This window comes from Rhinolophus hipposideros (genome assembly GCF_964194185.1).
Source record: "Rhinolophus hipposideros genome assembly, chromosome: 18".
NCBI classification, from domain to species: domain Eukaryota; kingdom Metazoa; phylum Chordata; class Mammalia; order Chiroptera; family Rhinolophidae; genus Rhinolophus; species Rhinolophus hipposideros.
In genome coordinates this window covers 57,993,804-58,010,916 of record NC_138064.1, presented here as the reverse complement: position 1 = coordinate 58,010,916, position 17,113 = coordinate 57,993,804, and the positions used below count along the sequence as shown (strand labels likewise).

At 41.4% G+C, this 17,113-nt stretch overlaps 1 pseudogene across 1 annotated transcript; it reads right to left on the bottom strand.

Annotated features, from left to right (window-relative positions):
- Window positions 1–7,831: 7,831 nt before the first annotated feature.
- On the bottom strand, window positions 7,832–16,190 carry LOC308510452 (WD repeat-containing protein 1-like; annotated as a pseudogene). The gene is made up of 2 exons: window positions 16,113–16,190; window positions 7,832–9,583 (listed from the first exon to the last, which is right to left on the bottom strand). The product of its transcript is annotated as a WD repeat-containing protein 1-like (transcript).
- Window positions 16,191–17,113: the final 923 nt, after the last annotated feature.

Sequence of the window (17,113 nt, the reverse complement as noted above, 5' to 3'; positions counted from 1 at the left end):
TTGTAATGGTTTGTTGCATTTGATTGGGTACAATTTCATTTAGTTTTTTTGCATCTGTATTCATCAGAGATGTTGGTCTATAGTTTTCTTTTTCTGTGTTATGCTTACCAGGTTTTGGTATCAGGGTAATGTTGGCCTCATAAAATGAGTTAGGGAGTACTGTCTCTTATTCAGTTTTTTGGAAGAGTTTGACAAGGATTGGTATTAGATCCTCTTTGAAGATTTGGTAGAATTCACTAGAGAAGCCATCTAGTCCTGGATATTGCTTGTGGGAAGGTTTTGGATGACTGATTCAATTTCCTTACTGTTGATCCGTGTGTTTAGATTTTCCAGTTCTTCATGGTTCAGCCTTGGAAGGCTATGTTTCTAAGAACCTGTCCATTTCCTGTAGGTTATTAAATTTGGTGACACATAGTGCTTCATAGTATTCTTGCATGATCCTTTGTATTTCTGTGGTGTCCGTGATAACTTCCCCTTTTTCATTTCTGATTTTGTTAATTAGTGTCTTCTCTTTTTTTATCTTAGTGAGTCTAGCCAAGGGTTTGTCAATCTTATTAATTTTTTCAAAGAACCAACTCTTTGTCACATTAATTTTTTCTATTCTCTTTTTGTTCTCTATTTCATTAAGCTCTGCTCTGATTTTTGTTATTTCCTTTCTTCTGCTGACCTTGGGTTTCACTTGTTCTTCTTTTTCTAGTTCTTTAAGGTGTAACATGAGGTTATTTATTTGGGATTTTTCTTGTTTCTTGAGATAGGCCTGTAATGCTATAAATTTCCCTCTTAAAACTGCTTTCACTGCATCCCCCAAATTTTGGTAGGATGTATTTTCATTGTCATTTGTTTCTATGTATCTTTTGAACATTTCTCTTGTTTTTTCTTTGACCTGGTTGTTCTTTAAAAGTATGTTGTTTAATCTCCGTGTATTTGTGTTTTTTCCTGCTTTCTTTTTGCAGTTGATATCCAATTTCAAAGCCTCGTGATCAGAGAATATGCTTGGTATAATTGCAATCTTTTTAAATTTGCTGAGGTTAGTTTTATGTCCTAAAATATGGTCTATCCTTGAGAATGTCCCATGTAAACTAGAAAAAAATGTGTAGTCTGATATTTTAAGATGAAGTGCTCTATATATGTCAATTATGTCCATTTCATCTAATGTGTCATTTAGGCCTGGTATTTCGTTATTTATCATATGTTTGGATGATCTGTCCATAGCTGTCAATGATGTATTTAAGTCCCCTAGTATAATCGTGTTTCGGTCAATTTCGCCCCTTAGCTCTGTTAGTAGTTGCTTGGTATATTTTGGTGCTCCCTGATTGGGGGCATAAATATTGATGACTGTTATGTCTTCTTGTTGTATAGTCCCCTTTACCTTTATGAAATGTCCATCTTTGTCCCTTGTTATCTTTTCCACACTGAAGTCTGTTTCATCTGATATCATTATGGATACACCTGTATTTCTCTGGATACCATTGGCTTGGAGTGTCAATTTCCACCCTTTCACTTTGAGACTATGTTTGTCCTTGTAGCTCAGATGTGTCTCTTGGAGACAGCATATGGTTGGTTTAGTTTTTTTATCCAATCTGCTACTCTGTGCCTTTTTATTGCTGAATTCAGTCCATTAACATTTAGGGTGATTATTGATATGTGAGGATTTCCTATCATTCTATCTTGAGTTTCTGGTAAGATTGTGTCTCCATGATTTCTTTGCATTTTTGTTGTTGTCTATTATTTCTGTGTAGTTGTTTTCTATGATGTTTCCCTTTGTTTCGTCTCTTATTAGAGTATATATTTCCATTCTGGATTCTTTTTGAGTGGTTATCATTTAAGTTTATGTAAATGAAAGTTTGAAATTTAGAGTATTCCATTTTCTCCAGCACGCTTACTTTCTCCATTCCCATATTCCAGTTCAGGCCTTTACTCTCCCTCTTTTTATGTTGCCACAAATTGTCCCTGTTGATGGTGGTCGAATAATCTCATTTAGTATTTCTTGTAGTGCAGGTCGTGTATTAGAAAATTCCCTCAGCTTCTGTATGTCTGGAAAGGTCTTTATTCCTCCTTCATATCTAAAGGATATCTTTGCTGGATATATTATTCTTGGCTCACGATTTCTCTCTTTTAATAGTTTGAATATTTGGTTCCACGCCCTCCTGGCTTGAAGAGTTTCTGCTGAAAAATCGGATGATAAGCTTTCCTTTGTAGGTTACCGTCTTCTTTTTCCTGGCTGTCTTGAAGATTCTTTCTTTGGTGTTAATTTTAGATAGCTTCAATACAATGTGCCTTGGAGAAGGCCTGTTGGGATTGAGGTAATTAGGTGTTCTATTTTCTTCTTGGATTCGAGGATCCAATTCTGTCCACAAATTTGGGAAGTTCTCATTGACAATTTGTTTGAATATATTCTCTGTTCCCTTCTGTCTTTCTTCTCCTTCTGGTATGCCCATTATTCTTATATTGGTCTTTCTAATAGAGTTAGAAAGTTCTTGTAGAATTCTTTCATTTTTTTTAAGTCTCAAGTCTCTTTCTTCTTCCATCTGTGTAATTTCCAGGTTTCTATCTTCGATGTCACTGATTCTTTCCTCCATCTGGTCAACTCTACTACCTATGCTGGTTATTTCGTTCTTAATATCTTCTATTGAGTTCTTAATCTCCAGAAATTCCATGTGGTTCTTTTTTAAAATTTCAATCTCTTTCGTAAAATGTTCATGTTGTTCTTTGATTCCATTTCTGAGTTCATTAAATTGCATTTCTGGTTTTCTTTCCTCTCGTTGAGTTTTTCAGAACTGCAATCTTGAATTCTGTGTCATTTAAGTCACATATTTCCATATCTTTAAGTTCTTTTTCTGGAGACTTTTCATTTACTTTCTGAGCTGTCTTGTTGCCTTGGTTATTCATGGCAATTACTGATTTATTATTTCTCTTCCTAGACATATACAGGAATGGCTTCTGCAACAGGTTGATAGGAAGAGGTCTTTCTTTTGTTTTCCAGTACTTTTTGGCTGAATGTTTTATTTTCTGTCTGACTGCAGTCTTTTTTTTCCTCTCTTCCACAGAAGTGTTATGTTTTCTCTGCACTATTCCAGCTTCTCACACAATGGGGGGATTCCCTGGAAGATGGGCTTCTCCTCTGTTAACAATTCGCCTGGGTGATAGGGTGCCACGTCCCTGTGGGGATGCGGAGAGCTTTTCAAGTTCCAAAGCTCTTTCTGCACCAGATTCAGAGCTTGTATGTTTCAGCAGTTTTGTTTAATCTTGCAGGGATCCACCCAGATAGGTAAACGAGGGGGCAGGGTGAGTTGTGAGATGTGGTCCAGAGCAATGGCAGCGACCACGACCACAGCCGGTCCTTCTTCCACAGCTCCCTCTCCTTTGCTGAAATTAGTTGGGCTATGAATCTGTGTCTGTGGTCCACAGTTCTCTGAACAGCAAATATTCTTCTCTTTTGATCTGACATTGTTACTGTTCCGCTTCTAGCACCAGCAGGTGGGCGTGGGGCGAGCTCTGGGAGGGTAGCGAGGAGGTGGCTAGTCTCAGTGCCTAAGGCTTCTGTTCTCTGCTAGGCAGTGATGGCTTAAACCACCATTTTCAGCCTTCTTCCCTCAGTCTTTTCTCTGAGGTCTCTGCTGTGAGCTTTAAGTTCATCTGTATTATATGCTGTCCCCTAACCCTGTGGGCCATAAGCGGAACCCTAGCAGTCAGAGTTCCTCCCTCTCCTGCAGGTGCGGTAGTTCCGGGATGCCGCGAGTTCGGAGCACTGAGCTACGTCTGCATCCTCTGCCCGCCTGAGTGGCTCCGTCTCCGCACTTCTCCCTTTTCTCCTCCCCCGCTCACGCTATTCTCCCACCTTTAGGTGAATTCAGTGGTGGGCCTCTTTGTCTTGCCTGTCTGCTGTGCAGTGAGTCCTTTGTGGAGTTATTGTTGTTCAATTAGTTGTAAATTCTAGGGGAGCTTTACAGAAGCTCACCTCACGCCGCCATTTTGATGACGTCTCAAGATAAGGTAGGATGTATTTTCATTGTCATTTGTTTCTATGTATGTTTTGATATCTCCTCTAATTTCTTCTTAGACCCAGTCATTCTTTAAAAGTACATTGTTTAATCTCCATATATTTGTGTTTTTTCGTGTTTCTTTTTGGAGTTGATATACGATTTTAAAGCCTTATGATTAGAGAATATGCTTGGTATGATTGCAATCTTCTTCAATTTGCTGAGGCTGATTTTATGTCCCAATGGATGGTCTATCCTTGAGAATGTTCCATGCACTCTAGAAAAAAATGTGTAGTCTGATGTTTTAGGATGAAGTGCTCTATATATGTCAATTATGTTCATTTCATCTACTATGTCATTTAGGGCTGCTATTTTGTTATTTATTTTCTGTTTGGATCATCTATCCATAGATGTCAATGATGTATTTAAGTCCCCTAGTATAATTGTGTTTTGGTCAATTTCTCCCTTTAGTTCTGTTAGTAGTTGCTTGGTATATTTCAGTGCTCCCTGATTGGGGGCATAAATATTGATGACTGTTATGTCTTCTTGTTGTATAGTCCCCTTTATCATTATGAAATGTCCATCTTTGTCTCTTGTAACCTTTTTCACCCTGAGGTCTATTTCATCTGTTATCAATAAGGCTACACCTGAATTTATGTGGATACAAATTTTGTGGATTTGCTTGGAGTGTCAATTTCCACCCTTTCACTATCAGTCTATGTTTGTCCTTGTTGCTGAGATGCGTGTCTTTGAGATAACGTATGGTTGGGTTTAGTTTTTTTGATACAATATGCTACTCTGTGCTTTTTTATTGGTGAGGTCAATCCATTTACATTTAGGGTGATCATTGATATGGGAGGATTTCCTGTCATTCTATCTTTAGTTTTCTGGTAAGGCTGTGTCAGCATTGTTTCTTTGCCATTTTGTTGTTGTCTATTATTTCTGTGTGGTGGTATTCCATGAAGTTTCCCTCTGTTTCTTCTTTTATTACAGTATATATTTCAGTTCTGGGTTGTTCGGTTTTTTGTTTTGTTTTGTTTTTTTTGAGTGGTTACCCTATGTTTATGTAAAAGAAAGTTTGATATTTAGAGTATTCCATTTTTTTCACCACACCTACTTTCTATATTTCCTCTCCTAAACCACAAGTCCTCTAATATTTTGATGGCCCTGCCTCCTAGACCCTTTGGTATACATAAGAAAGCTCCTCAGTTCTAAAACAAACAGTTCCAGTGAAATTTAAGTCCCAATGGGAAACATGCCCTTGCTAGAAATAACTGTGGTGGTGTATATTTGCCAGAAGTAGTAGATTACCATTTTACATAGACAGCACTGATTTTGGAAGCAGTTTTCACAGATTTTATTCACTGTAAATTGAAAGGGAGAGAATGATTACACATTCAAAAAAGTCTCTGAAAAAAAACGTGATGGGCCTCCTCACCTGTGAGCATAGATATTTCCTTCGAGGGGAAAAGAAGGATTGGTCAGAGAGCCAGGGCAAAGGATGTGATTTCTTGTGAATATCAAGCCTGGGCTATCCTGAAAATCTGGAGTCTAAATCAGGCTAAAACTTGGATTGCTGCAGATCTGATGTGCCTCTCCCATTCTCTTCCATGTTACTGAGGGCCTCTATGGAACACCTTTCTGTTTCATCTTTTATATTTTGTGTATGTTGTGTGCTTTTGTTTAGTACTTTGATATTTGTAATTGAGGAAACATTCCCAATCTTCACCCCTTCATTCAGAGAGTCTGTACATTTTGCATGTGGCATTCCATAAGTTGTCAGAGAATCTATCGTGACTTCCAATTGTTTGTTACGTGCTCTCCTATGGGGAGGCAGAGAGTGACTTTCCCAGATAAATTCAGTGTTTTTGAGAAGTAGAATATGGAGAACTACATTATATACTAGCCAGGTACTGATCCCATAGACAAAGAAAGTGGACCTTACTTTCCTTCTTAGGTAATTCCTATTACATTGAGTTCTTAATCTCCAGAAATTCCATTTGGTTCTTTTAAAAAATTTCAATCTCTTCGTAAAATGCTCATGTTGTTCTTTGATTGCGTTTCTGAGTTCATTAAATTGCCTTTCTGGTTTTCTTGCATCTCGCTGAGTTTTTTCAGAACTGCAATCTTGAATTCTCTTGTCAATTAAGTCATATATTTCCATATCTTTAACCTCATTTTCTGGAGACTTTTCACTGTCTTTCTGAGCTGTCTTGTTGCCTTGGTGTTTCATGGCAATTAATGATTTATTATTTCTCTTCCTAGATGTCTACAGGAGTGGGTTCTGGAACAGGTTGATAGGAAGACATCTTTGTTTCGTTTTTCCAGTACGTGTTGGTAGAATGTTTTATTTTCTCTCCTACTGCAGCCCTTTTTTCTGTCTCACACTGTAGTGTTATGTTTCCTCTGCACTTTTCCTGCTTCTCACACAATGAGGGGATTCCCTGGAAGGCAGGCTTGTCTTCTGTTAACAGTTCGCCTGAGTCATAGGGTGCCGCTTCCCTTTAGGTGAATTCTGTAGTGAGCCTCTTTGTCTTGCCTGTCTGCTGTGCAGGGAGTCCTTTGTGGAGTTATAGCTGTTTAATTTGTTGTGAATTCCAGGGCAGATTTCCAGAGACTAACCTCATGCTGTCATTTTGATGACGTATCCGCCCTTTTTTTTCTGACCTGCTCAATTCTACAGCTGGCATTTTCTCCTTAATGTGGTCTTTGCCCTTTAAGAAAACTTTGGTCACTTAGAATTGAGAATTTATAGGACTCAGAGTGCTCCAGTCCTTCTGATCTTACTTAGGGTCTGTAACGCATCCAGTTTTAGCTGTTGTTCTCAGATTGGTCTTGTGAACATTTCTGAGGGTACTTATGGTAACTTGGGAGTTCTCCAATTCTCAAGCCTCTCAAAACACCCTCTGAATTTTCTCTGCTTCCTCCTGCATAGTTGTGACACCATGTGAATTTTATTAGTGTTGGAGTTTGACTCCTTTTTCTTTTTTTTTTTTTTTTGCTTTATACTCGCTTTTAATTTCTGCACTGAAAAAGAAAAGGCAGGTGAAAAGGATAACAGGTTACAGAGACTTCATCTTTACCTTTAAATTAATATTTGGTCTGGGGGTAGAAGGGAGAAAGAAAGACAGGAAAACATCAAAGTATGACAGTGAAATGGTGACCAAGACACTGCAGTCTGGCTATCAAAGTCTCTAAAATCCTGGAGATGGCACCCTCAACCCACTAGTTTGTAAACAATGACAGGAGACACTAAAAAAACAAAGAACAAAACCTTCATTATTCCATTCTTAAAATCAAGCAGAAAAACACAGTGAAATACAAGGTCATGTGTGCCCTTCTACTCTGAGGGGTTTTCTGGAGGGAACCACGCAGTGTGGCACATGCTCAGGAGTCATGTGACACCTGTCTCACACAGAACTCAGGCTGAATTGCCATGGTGTGCCCTTCTCCCAATGAAGCCTCTTTCTGCAGGTGGGGGACACAATCACCTTAGATAGCAGGAGTCATGGGAGTGAGCTCTGTGTGCTTTCCAGGGTTTGCCTCTGGATGCTCAGCACTGGGGCTGTGCTGGGCAGTGGGTTTGTGTTGTGCTCTGTACACTATTTAAATGCTCACTTTATTTTTATGTGCCAACTCTCACTGTCTAAACCTTTTAGAAGGATGTGTACAGAGATGAGCACCCTGCAGAGACGAGGGTCATCAGGAGTTAGGACCCCTCCCTCCTGAGTGGGGCGGGGTGCGCTGAGGCATTACAGAAATATTTAGAGAAATGGCATGTTCTACTGCAGTTAAACTCTAGTTCCTGATTTGGTGTATCCAAAGGTTGGGGGTCCTCAATAGGCGATTGTCTACTCTATGACAGAGGCGTCATGGCAGGTCATGAACAGCGTGTGCTCGTCCAGCCAAGCCAGGCTGCTGACACGGTGGAGCCGGTTTGCATCTTGAATCTTGACCTGGTCTCGGGTTACTCAGGTTCCAGACATACACCTTTATGTCCATGCCACCCAAGGCAAAATGCTCATTTTCTAGTGACCAGGCCAGGCAGATGATCTTTGCATGGTCTCTATAAAAACTGTTGTTCTCCAAGTAGCCATCAGTGACACTGAAGACCGTGACCACCATGCTGGTGTCGCACACCGCAAGGAAGGTGCCGTGGTGAGAATGCACCAAGTCAGTCATAGGGTCCTTGGCCTCCAGGAGCTGCCCTCCTCCTCCAGGTTGGTGCCCAGGATGGAGTATAGGTTGACATTCCCATCCATGCCCCCAACAGTTACCGTGTTCCTGTCGGGGTACACCACCACCACTCAGGCTCATAGTTGGAGTTGCCGATGCTGGAGCACTTCTGACCCTTCGGCTGGCCATGCGCCCTATGCACACAACCACTGCGTATCCTCCAGGGCCGATAGCCACTCACTTTGGTTGAACATCCAGTTTCATGACTCCCTGTCTGCTATAGCGCTGCAGCCTGAAGTTGGTATATCACACCATGTCCTCCATGCTGCAGCTCACTAGCTGCCTGGACTCCTCCACAGTCATCCTGGATACCTGGTTCATGTGGCCCTTGCCAATGGTTCTCCCGTCTCAGAATCCCAGTAATTAATGTGTCATCATGGCTCTCAGAGTAGATGTAGGACTTGCTGCCATTTTTATGCACTGAATTGATTTGCTGTGACCATTGATGACCCGCAGGGGTTTGCTAGAGCTGTTTTTGTCCAGATAATTGATGTACCAGACCGGCGCATGATGAGGAGGTGGTCCTTCTGCCACAAGCAGCCTGGCTGCTAGTCCAGAACGTTGGAGCCCATAGTAAATACGCTGACGACACAGTTCACATTGACAGTCCCAATTCTGGAGATTTTGTCTCCAGAAGCAGAAAGAAAATGGGTGCTATCAGGACTCCAAATAATAGAATTGTGAGCCTTGCTTGTTCCCAGTGCACACACTTTCTTTCCTGTCTTTCCATCATAGATGTGTATCTGGCCATCAGTGCTGGCCATGGCAAATCTGTTCCTGTGGGGAGAGAACTGCACACAATTGACAAAGGGGCTCTTGTCACCAATTTTAAACTTGAACTTGAAAGGTGGCCCCTCAAAGAATGTGGTGCAGTTATCATTGCTGCTTGTCACCAGCCGATATGGCCTGCTCTGCTTGATGTCCACACTGTTGATGACTTGGTTGTGTCCCGTGATCCCGCCCATGGAAGACCCACTGTCCCACAGAAAGATGGCTCAAAACTTCTTCCTTCCTTCCCCAATGACCACGATCCTCTTATTGTCTTCCATCCAAGCAATATCCTTGATCTTCCCAGCTGAAGGCAGATACTCCTTCTTCAAGAGGTGCTTCTGCATGGTATCTCTGATTCTCAGCTTCCCATACACATCTCCAGAGGTGATGTAGAATCTGTGGGGTACATACTTGGCCATCACCACTTGATGGGCATGCTCTATGTAGATGTCAGCAAGGGCTGGGTTGTTGATGTTCCTTAGGATGACGCACTTTCCACTGGTGTAAAGCAAATTCTTACCTTTGGAGTCACCACTGATGATTTTGGAGACGCCTCTCTCCACCTGGGAGGGGCTGGTGAACACCTTCTTTACCTCCTAAGGCATCCTCACCCAGTTGTTACCATGCAGAGCTCACCAAGACCCTCCAGGGCCACCCACGCTGCGAATCAGACGTGGCCAGAGACCCAGTAGGGGACAAGGACTGAAAATAGTGGAATTTAATTCTTATCTACTCAAATTTGAGAGTTTGTGAGAATACCTTGTCACCTAGTTCGTTGATGTTGTCGTAAGTTTTTGTCTTTCCTACCCTATTTCTTCTGTTTGTTTCTATGGGCGGCTTTAGGGAAATTAAAAACATATGGTACACTGTCATCTTCCCAGAAGATGTAAAGACAAAAAAACATATTATGAAAGTTTTCTGGAAGTTGTTTTCTTGCTTGAAATGTAGTTAATAGAATTGTTTAGAACACTGTCTGATGGTGGGGCAAAGGTGTAAGGGTCATATTAAAGAGAACGTATTTTCAGACCAAAAGTTGAAGTAGGAAACTCCATAAAATATAACAGAGTTTATTACAGGGTGATTTTTTTGTGGGAAGATTGGGTGGAGCAGAAAAATGGCCCAGCAGTTTTGTGAAAATTATTCTCTGCTAAAGACTCCTGCTACTGGAATGGTTTTATAATATAACTCAGGTGCTATTCATTGAGAAGACAAAGGGACAAAGAATTCAGTAGCACTAGGGCCCATAACTCCTGGTGGCTGATAATATCACCAGTTTGATATTCATCTCAGTTGTCATTTGGGCCATTACTAACAAAAGTATTTATGATTACATTTTAGGGAACACAGACAGTCATTAACTAAAGAGTTTTGAGGGCGGCCAGATGGCTCAGTTTAGAGCGCAAACTCTCAACAACAGGGTTACTCATTTGATTCCCACATGGGCCAGTGAGCTGCACCCTCCACAACTAGATTGAAGAACAACAACTTGGAGCTGATGGACCCTGAAGAAACACACTGTTCCCCAATAGTCCCTACTAAAATAAAATTAAAATTAAAAAAAAATAGTTGAACTTGAACTTTTTATTTTTCATTTTGTTAATGTGGTGTATCACATGAATTGATTTGCGGATGTTGAACCACCCCTGCATACCAGGGATGAATCCCACTTGATCATGGTGTATGATCTTTTTAATGTATTGCTGAATTCTGTTCGCTAATATTTGGTTGAGAATTTTTGCATCTATGTTCATTAGAGATATCGGCCTGTAGTTTTCTTTTTTTGTGGTGTCTTTGTCTGCTTTTGGGATCAGGGTGATAGTGGCTTCGTAAAAAGTGTTTGGGAGTCTTCCTTCCTTCTGGATTTTTTGGAAGAGCTTGAGAAGAATAGGTGATAATTCTTTTTTGAACGTTTTGAAAAATTCACCTGTAAAGCCATCTGGTCCAGGGCTTTTGTTTGTTGGGAGATTATTGATTACCGATTCAATTTCCTTGGTGGTAATCAGACTGTGCAGGCTTTCTGTTTCTTCTTGAGTTAGCCTTGGAAGGTTGTGCGCCTCTAGGAAATTGTCCATTTCTTCCAGATTGTCAAATTTGTTGGCATATAATTGCTCATAGTAATTTCTTAAAATTTTTTGTATTTCTGTGGTGTCTGTTGTCACTTCTCCTGTTTCATTTCTGATTTTATTAATTTGGGTCCTCTCTCTCCTTTTTTTATGAGTCTGAGTAAAGGTTTGTCAATTTTGTTTATCTTCTCTAAGAACCAACTCTTGGATTCATTGATCTTTTGTATTGTTTTTCTGGTTTCTATTTCATTTATTTCTGCTCTGATCCTTATTATCTTCTTCCTTGTGCTCCCTTTGGGCTTATTTTGCTATTCTTTTTCCAGATCCCTTAAGTGTGAAGATAAACTGTCAATTAGTGATGTTTCTTGTTTCTTTAGGTAAGCCTGCAGTGCTATGAACTTCCCTCTTAGGACTGCTTTCGCAGCATCCCATAGATTTTGGGTCGTCGTGTTCTCATTCTCATTTGTCTCGAGATATCTTTTGATTTCTTCTTTGATCTGCTGCTTGACCCATTCATTATTTAGTAACATGTTATTCACCTTCCATGAATTGGTGTGTCTTCCTGGTTTTTTTCCCTGTAGTTCATTTCTAATTTAATAGCACTGTGGTCAGAGAAGACAATTGGTATGATTTCAATTTTCTTAAATTTATCAAGGCTTGTTTTGTGTCCTAACATATGATCTATCTTGGAAAATGTTCCATGTGCACTTGAGAAGAACGTGTATTCTGCAGCATTGGGGTGAAATGCTCTGAAAATATCAATTAAATCCAACTGCTCCAAAGTTATCATTTAAGGCTGTTGTTTCCATATTGATTTTCTGTCTGGAGGACCTGTCCCTTGTTGTCAGAGGTGTGTTGAAGTCCCCTACTATGATAGTGTTGCTGTTGATCTCTGTCTTTATGTCCATTAGTACCTGTTTTATATATTTAGGTGCGCCTATGTTAGGTGCATAGATGTTTACTAGGGTTATGTCCTCTTGTCGGATTGATCCCTTTATTATTATATAGTGCCCATCTTTGTCTTTTAATACGTTCTTCATTTTAAAGTCTATTTTGTCAGATATAAGTATTGCAACTCTAGCTTTTTTCTCGCTTCCATTTGCATGAAATATCTTACTCCAACCTTTCACTTTCAGCCTGTGTGTGTCTTTTGATCTAAGATGAGTCTCTTGTATACAGCATATACAAGGGTCTTGCTTCCTTATCCACTCAGCCACCCTATGTCTCTTGATTGAAGCATTTAATCCATTTACATTTAAAGTGATTATTGATAGGTACATAGTTATTGCCAGTTTTAAATTTGTAGTAAATTGTTTTCACCTTTCTTCTATTTACCGAAGTCCTTTTAGTATTTCTTGCAATGCTGGCTTGGTTGTAATAAATTCTTTCAGTTTGTTCTTTTCTGGGAAGCTCTTTATCTCTCCATCAACTCTAAATGATAGCCTTGCTGGATAAAGCAATCTAGGTTGTAGGCCTTTGTGTTCCATCACTTTGAGTATCTCCTGCCACTCCCTCCTGGCCTTCAATATTTCTGTAGAAAAGTCATTTGATAGCCTTATGGGAGTTCCCTTGTACGTAACCTTCTGCCTTTCTCTTGCTGCTTTTAAGATTCTCTCTTCGTCTTTAAGCTTTGCCATTTTAACTATAATGTGTCTTGGTGTGGGCCTGTTTGGATTTATCCTGGTTGGAACTCTCTGCACTTCCTGGGCTTGTATGTTGGTTTCCTTCATCAGGTTAGGGAAGTTTTCGGACATTATTACCTCAAATATGTTCTCAATCCCTTGCTTCCTCTCTTCGCCTTCTGGTATTCCTATGATGCGCATGTTGTTGCACTTGATGTTATCCTAGAGGTCTCTTAACCCATCTTCATTGTTTTTTATTCTTTTTTCTTTCTGTTGTTCAGTTTGAGTGATCTCTGCTAACTTGTCTTCTAAGTCGCTGATTCGATCCTCTGCTTCATCCAACCTGCTGGTCATTCCTTCAAGTGAGTTCTTAATTTCAGTAATTGTGTTCTTTAGTTCTAGCTGGTTGTTCGTTAAGATTTCTACATCCTTTTTTAGTTCTAACTGTTTTTTCTTTATGATTTCTATATCCTTCTTTATGTCTTCTCTAAGCTCCTTAAACATTCTTATCACCAGTGTTCTGAACTCTGTCTCTGACAGGTTGGTTACCTCTGCTTCATTTGGTTCCAGTTGTGAAGATTTCTTCTGTTCTTTTATTTGGGACATGTTTCTTTGTCTCCCCATTCTGACTGACTCTCTGTGTTTGCTTTGATGTATTAGGAAGATCCCCTAGAGCTCTTAGTTCTTGTCGGGTTATCTTATGTATTATGTGTCCTTTATATTTGACTTGGACTACTTCGTTCTTCTCCTCTGCATGTGCTCCACAGGTGGTTTGTGTGTTTAGTATATTGTCCTGTTTAAGAAGAACTTTAATTGCTTTTTGCTTGTAAGTAGGTGGGTTTAAGTCCTAGGCTGACTAGTTGTGAAACTTGGCTCTGCCCACCACAGGGTGTTCTGCTGGGTGAGGGTTGGCCACTTAAATGAGGTTTGGCTTCTATGGGCTCATGTGCCTTCAGAGAATTCCCTCTTGGTGTGTGACTTGTAGGTCAAACCCGGTAGTATTCTGGTTTGCTCCAGAGTTGGCTTCTGGATATGTTGAATCTTGTGCCTCTTAACCTGAGCCCTGTTAGGGCAGTTTCAGCACAAATCAAGTTATCAAGTACAACAACAACAACAACAAAGAAAACAAATCAAGTACATTCATATGTAAAATACAACTGACAATCCCCACTCAACATAGGCAAAGATATCAAAGAAATAAAGGCAGAACAAAGCAAATCACAACAAGCAGAAAAAAAACAAAAACACCAAGAAAAGCAAAACAGAAAGCAGAACCAGTCTTGGCTTAAGCCCACCAAGTAATCTCCAGGTTGTCCTCCGCTGTGCCAAAGAGTTCCCTGCCTATTGCGCAGGCAGCGCTGGTCACCTGGTGCCCAGAGTGAATTTGGGAGTGTAGATTTAAATGCGAGGGGCTGAGGGGTCTGGATGACAGTTTTCAGAGAGACCGTGCAGTTTCTGTCCTTTCCTGCACAAATGCACGCTGAGAGTAGCTCCATCAGCCCTGTGCCTAGTACTCCTGAGTCTTAGGGCCCTCCTTCCGTGGGTGTGTGGGAGGGGGCCGGCGGGAGATCTCTAAGCTGCTGAAAGCCGGGAGCTGTGTCTGCCACTTACTGCTGAACTCAGGGAGTGCTTCCGCGGTTGCCCTTGCCCCGCCCCAGGCCAGCCCGAGAGGGTGGGGGCTGGGGATGGAGGGGTCTTCTCTCTCCCAGGCCAGCCACGTCACACTCCTCCCGCAGGCCCGAAAAGGTAGTGGCTGGGGGTGTGGGAGTCTCCTCTCTCCTCCTCCAGCGAAAATCCCCTCCTCCCAGCCTCTTCCGAAGGTCAGAGCTGGCTGCCAATCTTCCCAGCGCCTGAGCACAGACACCCCTCTGTAATCTGACACTACTCCTCAGTTCAGGGGTCAGTTTAAGTCTCTGGAAGGGCAGGGGGAGGATTCAAAAAGTGGGGTAAGGGGTTCAGGTGTGGCGTCTGAGTTCTTTGTCTGCCCTAGGGCCCACGAGCTGCCCGCCCCGGGGGGAGCGATCAGCTGTGGGACGCAGGGAAAGAGCCCACGTCCTGGACCCTACGCTCTCCGCTGCACCCTGGGCTCCCGTGGGACTCTAGAGCCCCGGGTGCTGCCTGCCGCTGCTGCTGTGGGCACGCTGCATGGCCGCGGCTCTACCGTGGGGGGTGAGGAGAGCGCGGCACGTTTCCTCTTGCCCTCCTCGCTTCTCCCCCACTTGCCCAACTAGCGCACCACAACGCAAACCTTCCACGAGGCTGCGCTCTGTCCTGGGCGCCTCGGCGGCGGTTGCCGCCGCCTGGGCTCTGCCGTGGGGGGGGAGCGCGCTTCCACTTCGCTGTCCTGCCTCCTCCCCTGCTCGCAATCAGCGCTCACCTTCAGGTAATTCCTCCACGATTCTCCCCGCTGTTCTGCGTGTTCTATATCTCCCTGTGTCTTTAGAGCTGCAGTTTACCGCCGCTGCCGCAGCCGCCGCTGGCCTGATTCCACCACGAGGCCGCGCGTTTCCACACCTACTTTTGATATTTAAATTCACTTACTTAAATTTATTTCAATCTTATTCAGCTTGATCACACAAAATTTTCTTTTTCAAGACTTCTTTTCATAACAATTTCCCTTTTTACATTCAGGTTTTGTCCTGTTTTTTCTTTCCCTAAAAAAAAGAATATTTATATGTCATACCTTTTATCCTGAAAACATATCATTTTCTTCCGTGTTAATTAGAATTCTTAACCCTTAGATAACTCTAAAACACATGTTTGTTCTACTTAAACCAGGAAGCTTAAACTTGCCTTTATTTATTAAAGATTAACTTTAGGTCAAGTGATACTGAAAAACATTTAGGTTAGTCTCTATGTTTTTGAGACTGTTGTGATAGCCAGTACTTACTAGCACTTGTTTGTTTTTAAGCTTATGAAACATAGCTCTTTTACAAGTTAGCAATACCATCCTCAGACAGAAAATACCACACAAATATAGAGACACCTATGTATGAACATTCAAAGAGATGCAAACAGAGACTTCATGACTTCTATAAAAGTGGAATCTGTTCAAAGGAACTTTCCTCCCCAGACCCAATGCTAACAGATTTGTAGACATTCTAAGATCTTTTTCTAGTTTCAGTTTTCTCTAACTTTCTAACCCTGGCTTCTACCTCTCTCTAGTTTGCTGTTGGTGGCCATCGAACTCCCATAAGAGGTGCTAGCCCACAGCTGCAGCCATGCCTGTTTCTTCCTTGCCACAGTGTGTAACGTGTAGTTTTTCAAACTCATAAGACCAGCTGGAGTTTTTAGGGTGTCCCCCTACTCATGAGTCAGTCTAGCATAAGGGCCAGCCCTCCCCACACAAAAGTAGATGGCCAGCTTGGGATTTCCCCCAGAGAAAGCGTGCTTTCCCCCAGCAGAGACCATGGGCTCCCCAACATTTACCTTTCCCTTACCCATCCCTGTTTTGTTTGCAGTCTCCTGGCTGGCTCTTCAATTGTCCGGTGGTAGGGCAAAGGTGTAATGGCCACCATAACAAGAATGTATCTTCAGATCAAAAGATGAGGCAGGCAACTCCATAGAGTATTACAGAATTTATTACAGGATAATTTATTTTGGGGAAGATTGGGATAGAGTAGAAAAATGGCTCAGCAATTTTGGGCAAATTATTCTCTGCTAAAGACTCCTGTTACTGTAATGGTTTCAGGTGCCATTGATTGAGAAGAGAAAGGGACAAAGAATTCAGTAGCACTAGGGACAATAATTCCTGGTGGCTGATACTATCACCAGTTTGATATTCATCTCAGTTGTCATTTGGGCCATACTAACAAAAGTATAATTACATTTTAGGGAACACAGATAACCATTAACTAAAAAGCTTTGATATGCTTACTAAGGTCATTGAGGTTGGTCAAAGGTCAAGCATGAAAGTACACAAAGATGGAGATGGTTTTTGTTCACATTTACATCTATACAAGCATGAAATTAGAGTTACTCTGTCTTGGATTAAAATCCAGTTCTGCTGTTTATTATATGATCGGTGCAGCTGATTTATTCTAAGTCTCAGTTTTCTTAGATTTAGAGGTGATGTTTAAAATTTTTAATAACTGGTATAGTCCAGGTGTTAAACAGTCACACAGAACATTGTGACTGATCAAAATGATGTTGAATAACTGGTTCAGCTATACCAGTGTGAACTGCCTGAAGATCAACACTGCTAACCTGTAAAATAGAATTGTAATTATATATGTCTGGCAGCTTTGTGAGGAAGAGATGCAATAAATGTTTGTAAAAAAGGCATAGAGCCTATGACATAGTGAGAACTTAATAATGGTATTTATTAATACCATTATTTATCAAAAGGTTGAGAAGTACTCTGCAATCTTTTCCTGAGTACACTCCTGTCTCTTCTTTGTCCCATCCACCATTGTCAGTGAGTACTGCATTTTATCAGTTT